This window comes from Callorhinus ursinus, unplaced genomic scaffold (genome assembly GCF_003265705.2).
Source record: "Callorhinus ursinus isolate GAN/ISIS: 27379988/994484 unplaced genomic scaffold, GSC_fseal_2.0 scaffold6, whole genome shotgun sequence".
Lineage (NCBI taxonomy): Eukaryota > Metazoa > Chordata > Mammalia > Carnivora > Otariidae > Callorhinus > Callorhinus ursinus.
Window position 1 is genome coordinate 78,983,865 of NW_027397068.1, and position 9,977 is coordinate 78,993,841.

General features: G+C 50.8%; 1 long non-coding RNA gene across 1 annotated transcript; it reads left to right on the forward strand.

The window, feature by feature from the left end:
- Window positions 1–764: 764 nt before the first annotated feature.
- On the forward strand, window positions 765–4,165 carry LOC141372938 (uncharacterized). The gene is made up of 3 exons (XR_012378469.1): window positions 765–1,337; window positions 3,271–3,345; window positions 3,477–4,165. It is a non-coding gene; the product is annotated as an uncharacterized lncRNA (long non-coding RNA).
- The last annotated feature ends 5,812 nt before the right edge of the window (window positions 4,166–9,977 follow it).

The following is a 9,977-nucleotide window of genomic DNA, read 5'->3' on the forward strand; positions in this document are numbered from 1 at the left end:
AGTCCGTCTTTCAAAAAGCTCATGTTTGGACACATTTTGTAAATTCAGAAGGATGCCCCAGAATGTTCTGATTCAAATCAAATAAAAGCTACTGTACCAAATAGTAATTTCACCTATGTTTACTTTTTATATGCCAGGGAATTTTTGCCCCTTTAAAAAAAATAATTCATTTAAATCTCTAATGTACATTTCCTTTGGAAGCATAATGAAGAGAACAATTCAGATAGTCAGTACTTTTTAATGCTAGTGCTGGGTCAGAAAAGGGAGCTTTCTGATTTTGAAAATAAAGTTACCGTGCCTGGGTGGCTCAGTAGGTCGAGCGTCTGCCTTCAGCTCAGGTCATGATCTCAGGGTCCTGGGATCGAGCCCCACATCGGCATCATCCATCATCAGGTCCCCTGATCAGTGGCGTCTGCTTCTCCCCTCCCTCTGCCTCTCCCCCTGCTTGTGCGCTCACACCATCTCTCTCCGCCCCCCCAATAGATAAGTAAAATCTTAAAAAAAAAAAATAAAATAGTTGATGGAAAATAAGAGTTAAATCCAATAAGACTGGAGATTTACATAAAATCTGATAATGAAAATCAGCTTCTTTAACTACTCAAAGATTATGAAAATGGAGAATATTTTCAAATCAGTCCTGAGCTGGGAATTCTACCAAATTACTCTCTTGATAGTTCTCTATGACATCATAATCATTTTTAAATGAATATGCTTTTCTCCCTAACACTCTGTTCTTGCTTTCCATTTTCAAGCAGCATCTCGTGAAACCAGCATGTGTTTTGCAGTGAGCATGGTTTACCTTCCTCCTAATTTCCAGCCCCTGGGACAGAACAGAGCCTCCTCATGGATTTTGACCTTTTAGCTTTCCCACCAGCCACTGATTTGAAATTATTCTAATCAGTGTTTTTAATGTTTCATCTCTGAATATTTAAAAATATTAATTTTAATTTAATTTCAGAATAGGTCATGGTTCATGTGATCAGACGCCATCAGCTAACTTCCCAACTCCCCAGCAGGTAACCGTGGTAAATAGTTAGTAGAGTCAACCCCACACAGTGTCCCCAGCAAAGCCCACTGCTTATCCTTGGACCTAAAGGGCAAACAAGTCAAAACTTTGGGCTTCCACAAGAAAGAGGAAAGAAAAAAACCCTTGTCTTCCTTAAAAACAAAGGATGATTTGGGGTGAATTTTTCAGATAACCTCCTGCATCGCCCGGTCCCATGGAGCTGAGGGTCGCCTTCAGCCACAGCTATGGCCACGGTGGGCTGACTATACTACTCAGCAGCCAACCTCATCGAGACCTCGGCAATTCCAGATCTTCTGTGGAATGTCAATTTGTAAGTGCAGAGATCCATCTAATTACTTCCCGCCTTGAAGAGATCCAGTCCAGTGGCTAAAATGGAAACCTTTAAAGGAAGAATTATGTTTGCAAAATATTTGCAGGCACTTAACTTTCAATATGCTCGTGCTAGTTACATTAACATTAATAGTTAGTGCGAGTCCTGAACTATATTCCTCCAAAACCCTGTGTGACTCAATTTCACTACTCAAATTAGTTACTCAAAGACCAACTAAGAAAGAACATCATTTTATTAATAACTATGAAAAATTATACATAAATGTGTTACATAATTACTGTATACTACATGATAATGTTATATATAATTATCATAAAGTATAAATATTATTACAATAATATATCAAATATTATATTTATATGTAATAACTAGAGAAGTCAGATATAAAGAAACAAAATGTGAGTGGGTATTTATGTGATCTTTTGATGGAAAAAGCCTATCTTTTTAACAGGAAAAAGCAAAGAAATAACCCACAAGCAAAACAGTTACAGATTTTATACTTAAAATGGTAAATGTGTAGACGTCAAAATTTTAACCAATGAAGTTAAAAGCAAATGAAAAATTAGAAGGAAACATTCGCATTTCAAAGCATTAATTCATCTAATGATTTTGATTATTTCAAAAATCAGTAACAGATAAACCCATGAGAAAAATGGGGAAGGGCATTAATTGGCAATTCTTTAAAAGTATATAACAAACGTCAAATAATATTACACTTCTCTAGAATTCAAAGTCTATCTCAAAATACGAGAAATCAGTTTTGTCAATGAAAAAGTTGTATTTATTTCTTTTTTATTATGTTTTGATAAGCATCTTCTCTGGACAGGATCTGTGAAACTGGACACTCTCCAACACCAGTGGAAGAATATAACTTTAGATAACTTTTCCGGAAGGAGTTTTGCCAATACTTCCCAGGAGGCTTAACAATTTCAAATGTTATGACCCATTTATTCTGGTTCTCGGAGCCTACGGAAAAATCAAGAATGAGCAAAGTTGTAGATATAAGGGTATTTGTTGTAGTATTATTAATAACCATGAAATAGTAGGCCCCAAACGTTCAAGAAAAAGAGAAGGGAGAAATTAATTGTGGGGTTTTTTTTCCTCTGATGGAAAACTACACAGCCATTTAGACAAACATGTTTTGAAGAATACTGACTGACCTTGGAAAATGTTTATGACAATGTTAAGGGAAAACAGCAAGCTGGACACGTGTGAATAACAGAGGCTTCACCCCCCATGTGTGCACAATGACCCACGTCTCTGCGCTTATGACAATGTTCTCCTGTGGGTTTTAGGGTATGCCTTGCCTTCAGAGTCACCAATATGCTGTATTATCCCCATTCTGTTGCACAGAGAAAAGATCGAAACAAAATCCACAGAGTACTGTGGTTTTTCTCCCCTAAACTGGAGGGGAGAATGTGGAATTGGCAGGCAATTTTACTTTGGCTTAAGACGTTATTTTTCCGAATTCTCCATAATGTCTATTTATTACATTTATAATTTGAAAAGGGTACTATTTTTAAATGTAAAATAAAATCTTTAATCTGGGATGAGATGTGCTGCTAATTTGTTGGGGGGGTATTTTAGATCTCCTTTCTTAAATCAGATTTTCCTTAGATAATTTATCTAATGCCCAAGCACAGAGCCACTTTGCTAGCGCACCAAGACCATACAATGTTTATATTTATATGTTTATTGATGATTTTCATCATTGTTTAAATTGATAACAATTTTCCAAGTGAAAATTGAAAGTTAAATTCAATTTCTAATGTTTTTCTTACTAATTTAACATATCTTTGAGAAAATAAACACGGACTTACCTTTTAAGTTAAGAAATACGTTTCTGTTGAAAAAATCTTAAGCAGGCCATTAACTAATTCATAATTTCCTCTCTTCCTGTTTCTATTTCAAGAGTCTGAACGCAGCAATAGCTGTATCATAGACCACGTTACACTTTGAGAAACGTGGACAGAGCTCGCTTCCCAAGGTAGGGACAATAATCAGATAGGCTTGTTAACACAAACCACATATTTATAAAGAGTTACCAGTAGCTTATAATCAGCCAAGCTACAATTCCTTTTAAATGATTTGTGTTTTTGTCTCTCTGTCAAAATCCAGCGCATCATTGGAAACAAAGATGAAAACTGCCCTGAGTCCGCGGTGGTAACGAGTCCTCTGCATTCTGACCGCACACACGTCTCGGCGGCATCAATTCCTGCACCAGCTGTCTTGCCTCCTAATCGAGTTCCTGAATAAGTTCGAGATCCGGGGGGCAAAGCCGTAGCCCCTTATACGGCCCATCGCGTAGCTGGTGCTCAGAGATCATGCAGCTCAAATTCCTGACGGTAGCTTGCACTCAATGGACCATGAATCTTACAAACCCCAACGTTCCAGAGGCGCTAATGTGCTCACCTCTCCAGAGCCTATGTTCGGTGCCAAAGGAGCACATCCTCGGCGGTGGTTCCAAGTCAGAGCCCACCGAGGCGGAGTCCCCACCCGGGCTGCATGTGCGTGCTGAGGCTCTGTGGGCATCCGCGGGCCCTGGGAGCTTGCAGCCTACACCCCAGCCTCATGGCCCGTGACTGCCTGTCCCCATGAGTTCTGCCCTCTGTGCCGTCGCATGCGGCCTGTGGGCTTTGCCTTCGTTCCCACTCATCTCAGGAACAGGATCCCGTGTGGTCCGGCAGGGCATGCCACCTCCCCCGAGGAACGTTCTCTGATCCTGAATGCAGAGGCTCTGCTCTGTTCTCAGCGGCAGGGGCTTCCTGATGTTACAGGAGACGCGTGTCTTCAAAACAAAGCAAGAAACAAGCCAGAATTTGTGATCTGGGTCATAATTGGCCTATCCTAGGAGAACTGTGTTTTCCTGCCAGTGTGTAGCTTTCCTCCTGGTTATGACCCCCTGTGTGTGTGATCTACCTCGAGATTGGGACATCCCAGAGGGCAGAACGTGTCTCCGTTCATCTGGCACCCCCACCCCCAGAGTAGTTGGGGCTTTGTGGCCAGAAAGTCTCCAGAGCCGTGGGTGTGGATACCAGGACTTGCTGAAGGCTCCTGAAACGTTCAGAAGCTCCTGCTCAGGGGCTGCTATGACCTGAATTGTGCGCCCCAGAGTCACTGGCTGGAGCCCTAAGTGCCAGTATGACCGTATTTGGGAGTGGGGCATATAAGGGGCTACCAAGGTTAAAGGAGCTCCTAAGTGGGGGGCCCCCATAAGACAGGATTGATGTCCTCATGAGAAGAGACACCAGAGTGCTCTCCGCTTCCCTCCCTCTCCCCTTTCTCCCTCTCTCCGTCTCCATCTCTGTCTCTCTACCCACCCACCCGCACCCCACAGAGGCCCTGGGAGCTCACAGTGGGATAGCAACCCCCTGCAAGCCTGGAGAAGGGGCGTCAGAAGGAGACTCCCCACTGGCACCGGCTCTGGACGTGTGGCCCCCAGACTGTGAGGACGCACGCCCGTGGGACTGTGTCACGGTCATTTCAGACACTGCAGGGACGGGTCACTGGCCTGTCTTTGTGGATGAACAAGCCCATGAAGCCAGGACTCAGGGGAGGTGCGAGCTCTCCCTCTGCTACACGTCCTTGCCCAACGCCGGGGCACCCGTCCAGGGCCAGCCTGCTGAGAAGGCAGGGACCCCGCCTCCCTTCCCCCTTGCCCTGCAGGAGGCACCACAGCTCCTGGCCCCTCCTGGCCCGGCCCCGAGGCAGCCGGGCACAGGTCACTGCTGGGAACAAAGATTGTTTTGACCACCCCCCTGAAGAAAAGATCAAGGAACCCAACAGCGAAGAGTGGCCCCTCCCCCATGTCCTCCGTGGGCACCCCCCCCAGCCTCCTGCCTGGCATGGGCCATGGATGCAGCAGGCCGGCCGGAGGGCACGCAAACACCTAGGTCACACTGGAGTTCAGAGGAACCGCAAAGAGTCTCTTAAATGCTACTGCACATCGATTATTCTCTGCCCTACCCCTACTCCACTATGACTTATGGATTACACCAAAGACGACCGGTGGTTTATCTGACCTTCGAACCCACCCGCGCGCACAATTCCTCTGCTGCATCTGCACCTCAGTCCCCCTGGGAGGTGGGCAAGGAGCCGTCTGAGCTGGGACGGGGGCGTCCCTGGTGTGCACAGCCTGTCCCGCCTGTCCTGGCGCCCGGGAGCGTCTCCCATGGCCCATCCTCACTCCTTCTGTGGCTCCAGCTGAGCACCTTCGGGGGCCGTGCAGGCGCCTGGGACACACGAACAGCAGTCTCTGCGCTCAGGGAGCTTCTGGAGGGAAGTTTCTCTCCACCGCACAGCCGAGGGGCACATGTTCTTCTGATGCCAGCCACCCTGGGACCAGGAGACACCTGTTGTCAGAGAGGGTGACCCCGACCCGCTGCCGCGAAACTGGGAATGGCCGCTACCCTGCCCTCACCCCCACCCCCAATCCTGCCCTCACCCCTCACCCCCCTGCCCCCCAGTCTCCGCACCTCCACTACCCCACCCTCACCCCCCTTCAAACTGTTTCTTGGTTACCGCGGAGACTTCTTCGATCATCACTTCAACAAGGTTGTTCCTATCTTGGAGTTTCAGGTTTTAAGGCTGAATCCTTACAGTATGATTCCTCTGGCATTTCCAGTAATGACATGCACTCACCTGACAATACGTTGTGTCCTTATCTCTACTTTGAAACAAATGTCAAGTGTTATCTCCAGTACATTTTACAGTAAACTTAGTATAGGGGAAAAATGCAATGAAAATGTCACACAAAATCCATTTGCAAAAAGTCCAAAAATAGCGAAACAAAGCAGCCTTCCGAAGGCAGCACTGTGGGGGCGGGGAGGCTTTTGGGGTCCCCTGTGTTCCGGTTTTAATCTGGGCTTGGATGACAAAGGTGTGCTCAATTTGTGGAAATTCACCAAGCTGACTCGTCAGTATACTTTTCTGTATGCACGTTACATTCCGCAAAGAGTGAAAGTTGACCAAGATATTAATGGGAAGCAGGGCTTGGTTACAAAGCAGGAAGGTGGCTCGGCATCCAGGGGCTTCTGCGGGGCACGCAGGGCAGGGACGGTGCCCGGCTGTGGGTCCCCTGACCTTGTCAGAAGGCCTATATTGCATAAAACCCAGGCCCCCGCACAGGTCGCGGGTGCTGTGGCCGTCCTGCCACCTGCCCGCAGCAGCGGTGTTCGGGGCCAGGACGGGGGGCAAGCTGTCCCTTCGACACAGTTTCCTGGAGCACTCAGAGAACAAGCGTCTCAGGCAGGACTGCACATGCAAAGCTCCCAGCACCACTTGGTGCTAGAACAATGTCCTTTCCAGGCATGGACTGTACTGTCCACGTTCATGTTCCTTTAACTCTGAAGCCCAGCGACACAGGCAGTGTTCTCAACAAAAGGCATCTGTGATGGCCTTGGGAGGTGCTGAGCGGCAGACAAGGCGTAGGTGCGGCGGCGCTCACGCCTGGGACAGCCTGACACCCAGCAGGTGCCGAGTACGGCAGAGGAGATGAGCCCCGCGAGCGCCCAGGTGGTTGTATGGGAGGCTAACGTTGCCATGTTTCCGCTCGACTGGGATATTTTAAAGCGTTTTGCCAAAGCAGGTTGATGAGAAAGGTGGTCAATGAATCAGTGTTTCAAATCTCCCCACTTACGAAATGTTAAAGCTAAATGCCATTTTTACGATACCTTTTTTTGAGTGCGGTCTGCAGGTTCTGTTTCTGCAGTGGTTTGGGGCTGATCTTCCAGGAGATGGCCGGTGGTGTAGCTGTCTTCACACTCCTGTTGCTCTTTCCGGAATGGTGTTGGGGCCTGTGGCCTGTTGGTGTCATTCCCTTTCATCCCTCCTCTGTTGTGGGGCCTTGGGCACAGGCGTCTCTAACCAGCACCTGGGAACATGCACTCAGGATGGAGGGCTGCCCCACGAAGATTCGGGAGCCGCAAATGAAGCGGAAGGGGCAGCAGGTGTGTGAAGCCGCCCCGGAGGACACCAGTGTCGCACCCCCACCCTGATGTCTGTGTTTTACTGCCGTTGTTCCTTTTATGACAAGTTCCTAAAGTACTTCCTGATAAGAACTTAAAATCCAAAGTCCACCTCACTTTCAACGTCTTGGAATTTCCAAAGGGCAGTGCTGTTGAGGTTTGGTTCAAACTCAGAAAGTTGGATTTGGTGCTGATGTCACTCACCATCACGGTTCTGGGGGCTTCCACGGGAACACGCAACAGAACTCGGGACGGGACCCTCTCCCAGATTTGCTCCTTCACTCCAAGCCTTGAAGCTGTCTACCTCCGAGGACTCCCGGACGTACACACTGGTCCAGAATCCCTGATGGCGCTGGTGAGTGGCATTCCCCACCAGTCTCCACCTTCCCCACTGCCCAGAGCAGGACGTGCTATTTCACATTTATCTGGGACTCTGACCTTCAGCTCCCTCATCAACATGGACATTCCAGGAGGGCAGGAATTCGGTTTTCCCCATTGGGAGGTGGTTTCCCCCAGCAAAAATCACATGCACGGCCTGATACAGTCACGTGAATAAACTGTAATTACACATTAGTGCAGGGAAGGCAAAACCCGTCCACATCCTTCTGCAGCCCAGGCCTGGAGCAAAATCACTCTGCTGAGCCCTCGGCCAGCGCAACCTCTGCAGGCGTCTGCCGCATTCACGGCTCCTAAGAACCCGGTCCTGCAGGTGCAGAGCCCCCCCACCCCTTGCCCCGTAACCTGGAGGATGCTATCATGCGTTGGGCGGGCCTGCCCTCATTCCTGGCCCGTGGGGACAGCTGTCATGGAGCAGCCCTGTGAGACCCCACAGGTTCACGTGCCTGGGGTCCTTCGGGGCAGGGCCCCCAGCGGCTGTAGTGCTTCCTGCCACACTCAGCAAACGGTGTTCGTGCGTGTGTTCACTCACACATTTATTGCGTTCACTATAACCGTAGCGCTAAACAGGCAGACAGTTGCTCATGCTTGGACACAAGTATAAGGATTCTCAGAGTCAAAGTCAGACAGATGATGGGCCGGTGGGTAGATGACAGACAGACAGACAGACGAGAGAGACAGATTGAGAGGCCGTGCCTGGCTCTGAGAGACATTTATCATCATCTTTGAGACAAGTCAGAGACTCGAGCGCAGGGAGAGCGTTTGGTGGTGTGCGTACGTTCACACGTCTGTGTGCTCCCGAGCCGGGAGAGAGGAAGGGAGATGGAGGGAGGAGAGCAGAGGCTCACCCGTGCTTCTTTCAAACAGGCAGTTCCTCGGACAGCGGCAGCGGACTCTTCCACCGCTATCCCCAGGCCCAGAGTGCAATGGGCCAGCCCCGATTCGGGAATGGTCGATTTGCGGACAAACAGCTCCTGAAACAAACCACTTGCACTGCCCTCTCTGGGGCCGAGTCCCTTCTCCGGGCCACTCCCGGTCCCCAGCCACAGTCCCGGACACAGCCTGCACTGGCACCCCGCCACTGGGCCGCCTGCATCTCTCCACTGTCCCATGCCCGGGCTGCTCAGATGCTGGGGTTGCTCACTGCACAAGCGCAGAGACAGCCCAAAACGATGGGGCGCAGGGAGGGAGCAGCTGGGGCTCTGCCCCAGGCTCCATCCTTTGGATGCACCCCACGCGCCCAGGGCCTGCAGCAGTGACCTCAGTTAGGCTTGGTTGCCTTTCTTGTTCCTCTTTCCCTTGCCCTGTTCCCCACTCCCGCTCCCCGGGTCACTGCTCCAATTAACCCCTCGCTCTCAGAGGGACCTGGGCGAGACCCCACTTAGCTCTGGTCCTCAGAACCACCAGGCCCACACTTCCCAATGGTGCAGCTTACTGGAGGCCTGAAGTCCCTTCCTGAGAGCATCATGGGCCACTCTGAGGTCAAAAAGGAGTAATCAGGACAAAGACGACCCAAGTCCGCAGCTGGTGCTCAGAAACCGCTCATCTACTCCAGCTGGAGGTCAGCCACAACCCTGCGGGAGCTGAGCCTGGAGGCAGGTGGGGGTGCGTCTCTGCACAGCAGGTGCCCATCTGAGCAGGGTGGTCTTCCCAGGGCAAAGGCAGCTGCCAAGCCAGCCCGGCCCGGCTCCCGCGGCCCCATGCGGCAGGACATTCAGAAGCGTGCCCACGTGCCCGAGCCCCGGCCGGCACACCCGGCCGGCTGCTCCGTGGGCGTGCTCCTGCCAGGCAAGCCGGAGCTGGTCCCCATCTGGGCCCAGCCCAGCCCCGTGCAGGCGACCAGCCGATGGAAGTTAGCTGGCTCCCGTCCGCAGCACGATGGAGGGATGCGGGCACTCCGGGCACCGAGGGCCGTGCCCAGGAGCGCCATCCCACACGTGCCTCCAGCACTTGAGCAATTCCAGGCTAGAGCAGGAATGAGGCCCCACAGCCGGCAGGAGAGATGCGTGGCTGGGAGTAGCCCCGGCCTGGGCAGCAGTGGGAGCGTCCGCTGGGACGGCCCTGCCCTCTCCTGATTTCTCATCCCCTCGGCGTCCTTCCTGCTGCCCCCCCGGCCCCCAGGGCCAAGGACTCGGCTGCTGAAGAGAGCCCTCTGGCCAGCAACGGGGAGACGCGGGGCTTCCAGGCTTCTGGCAGGAGCTGGCTAGTGGTCCACGGTGAGGGCGGCGGACGTAAGTACACAGTCAGCAGGTGGGGC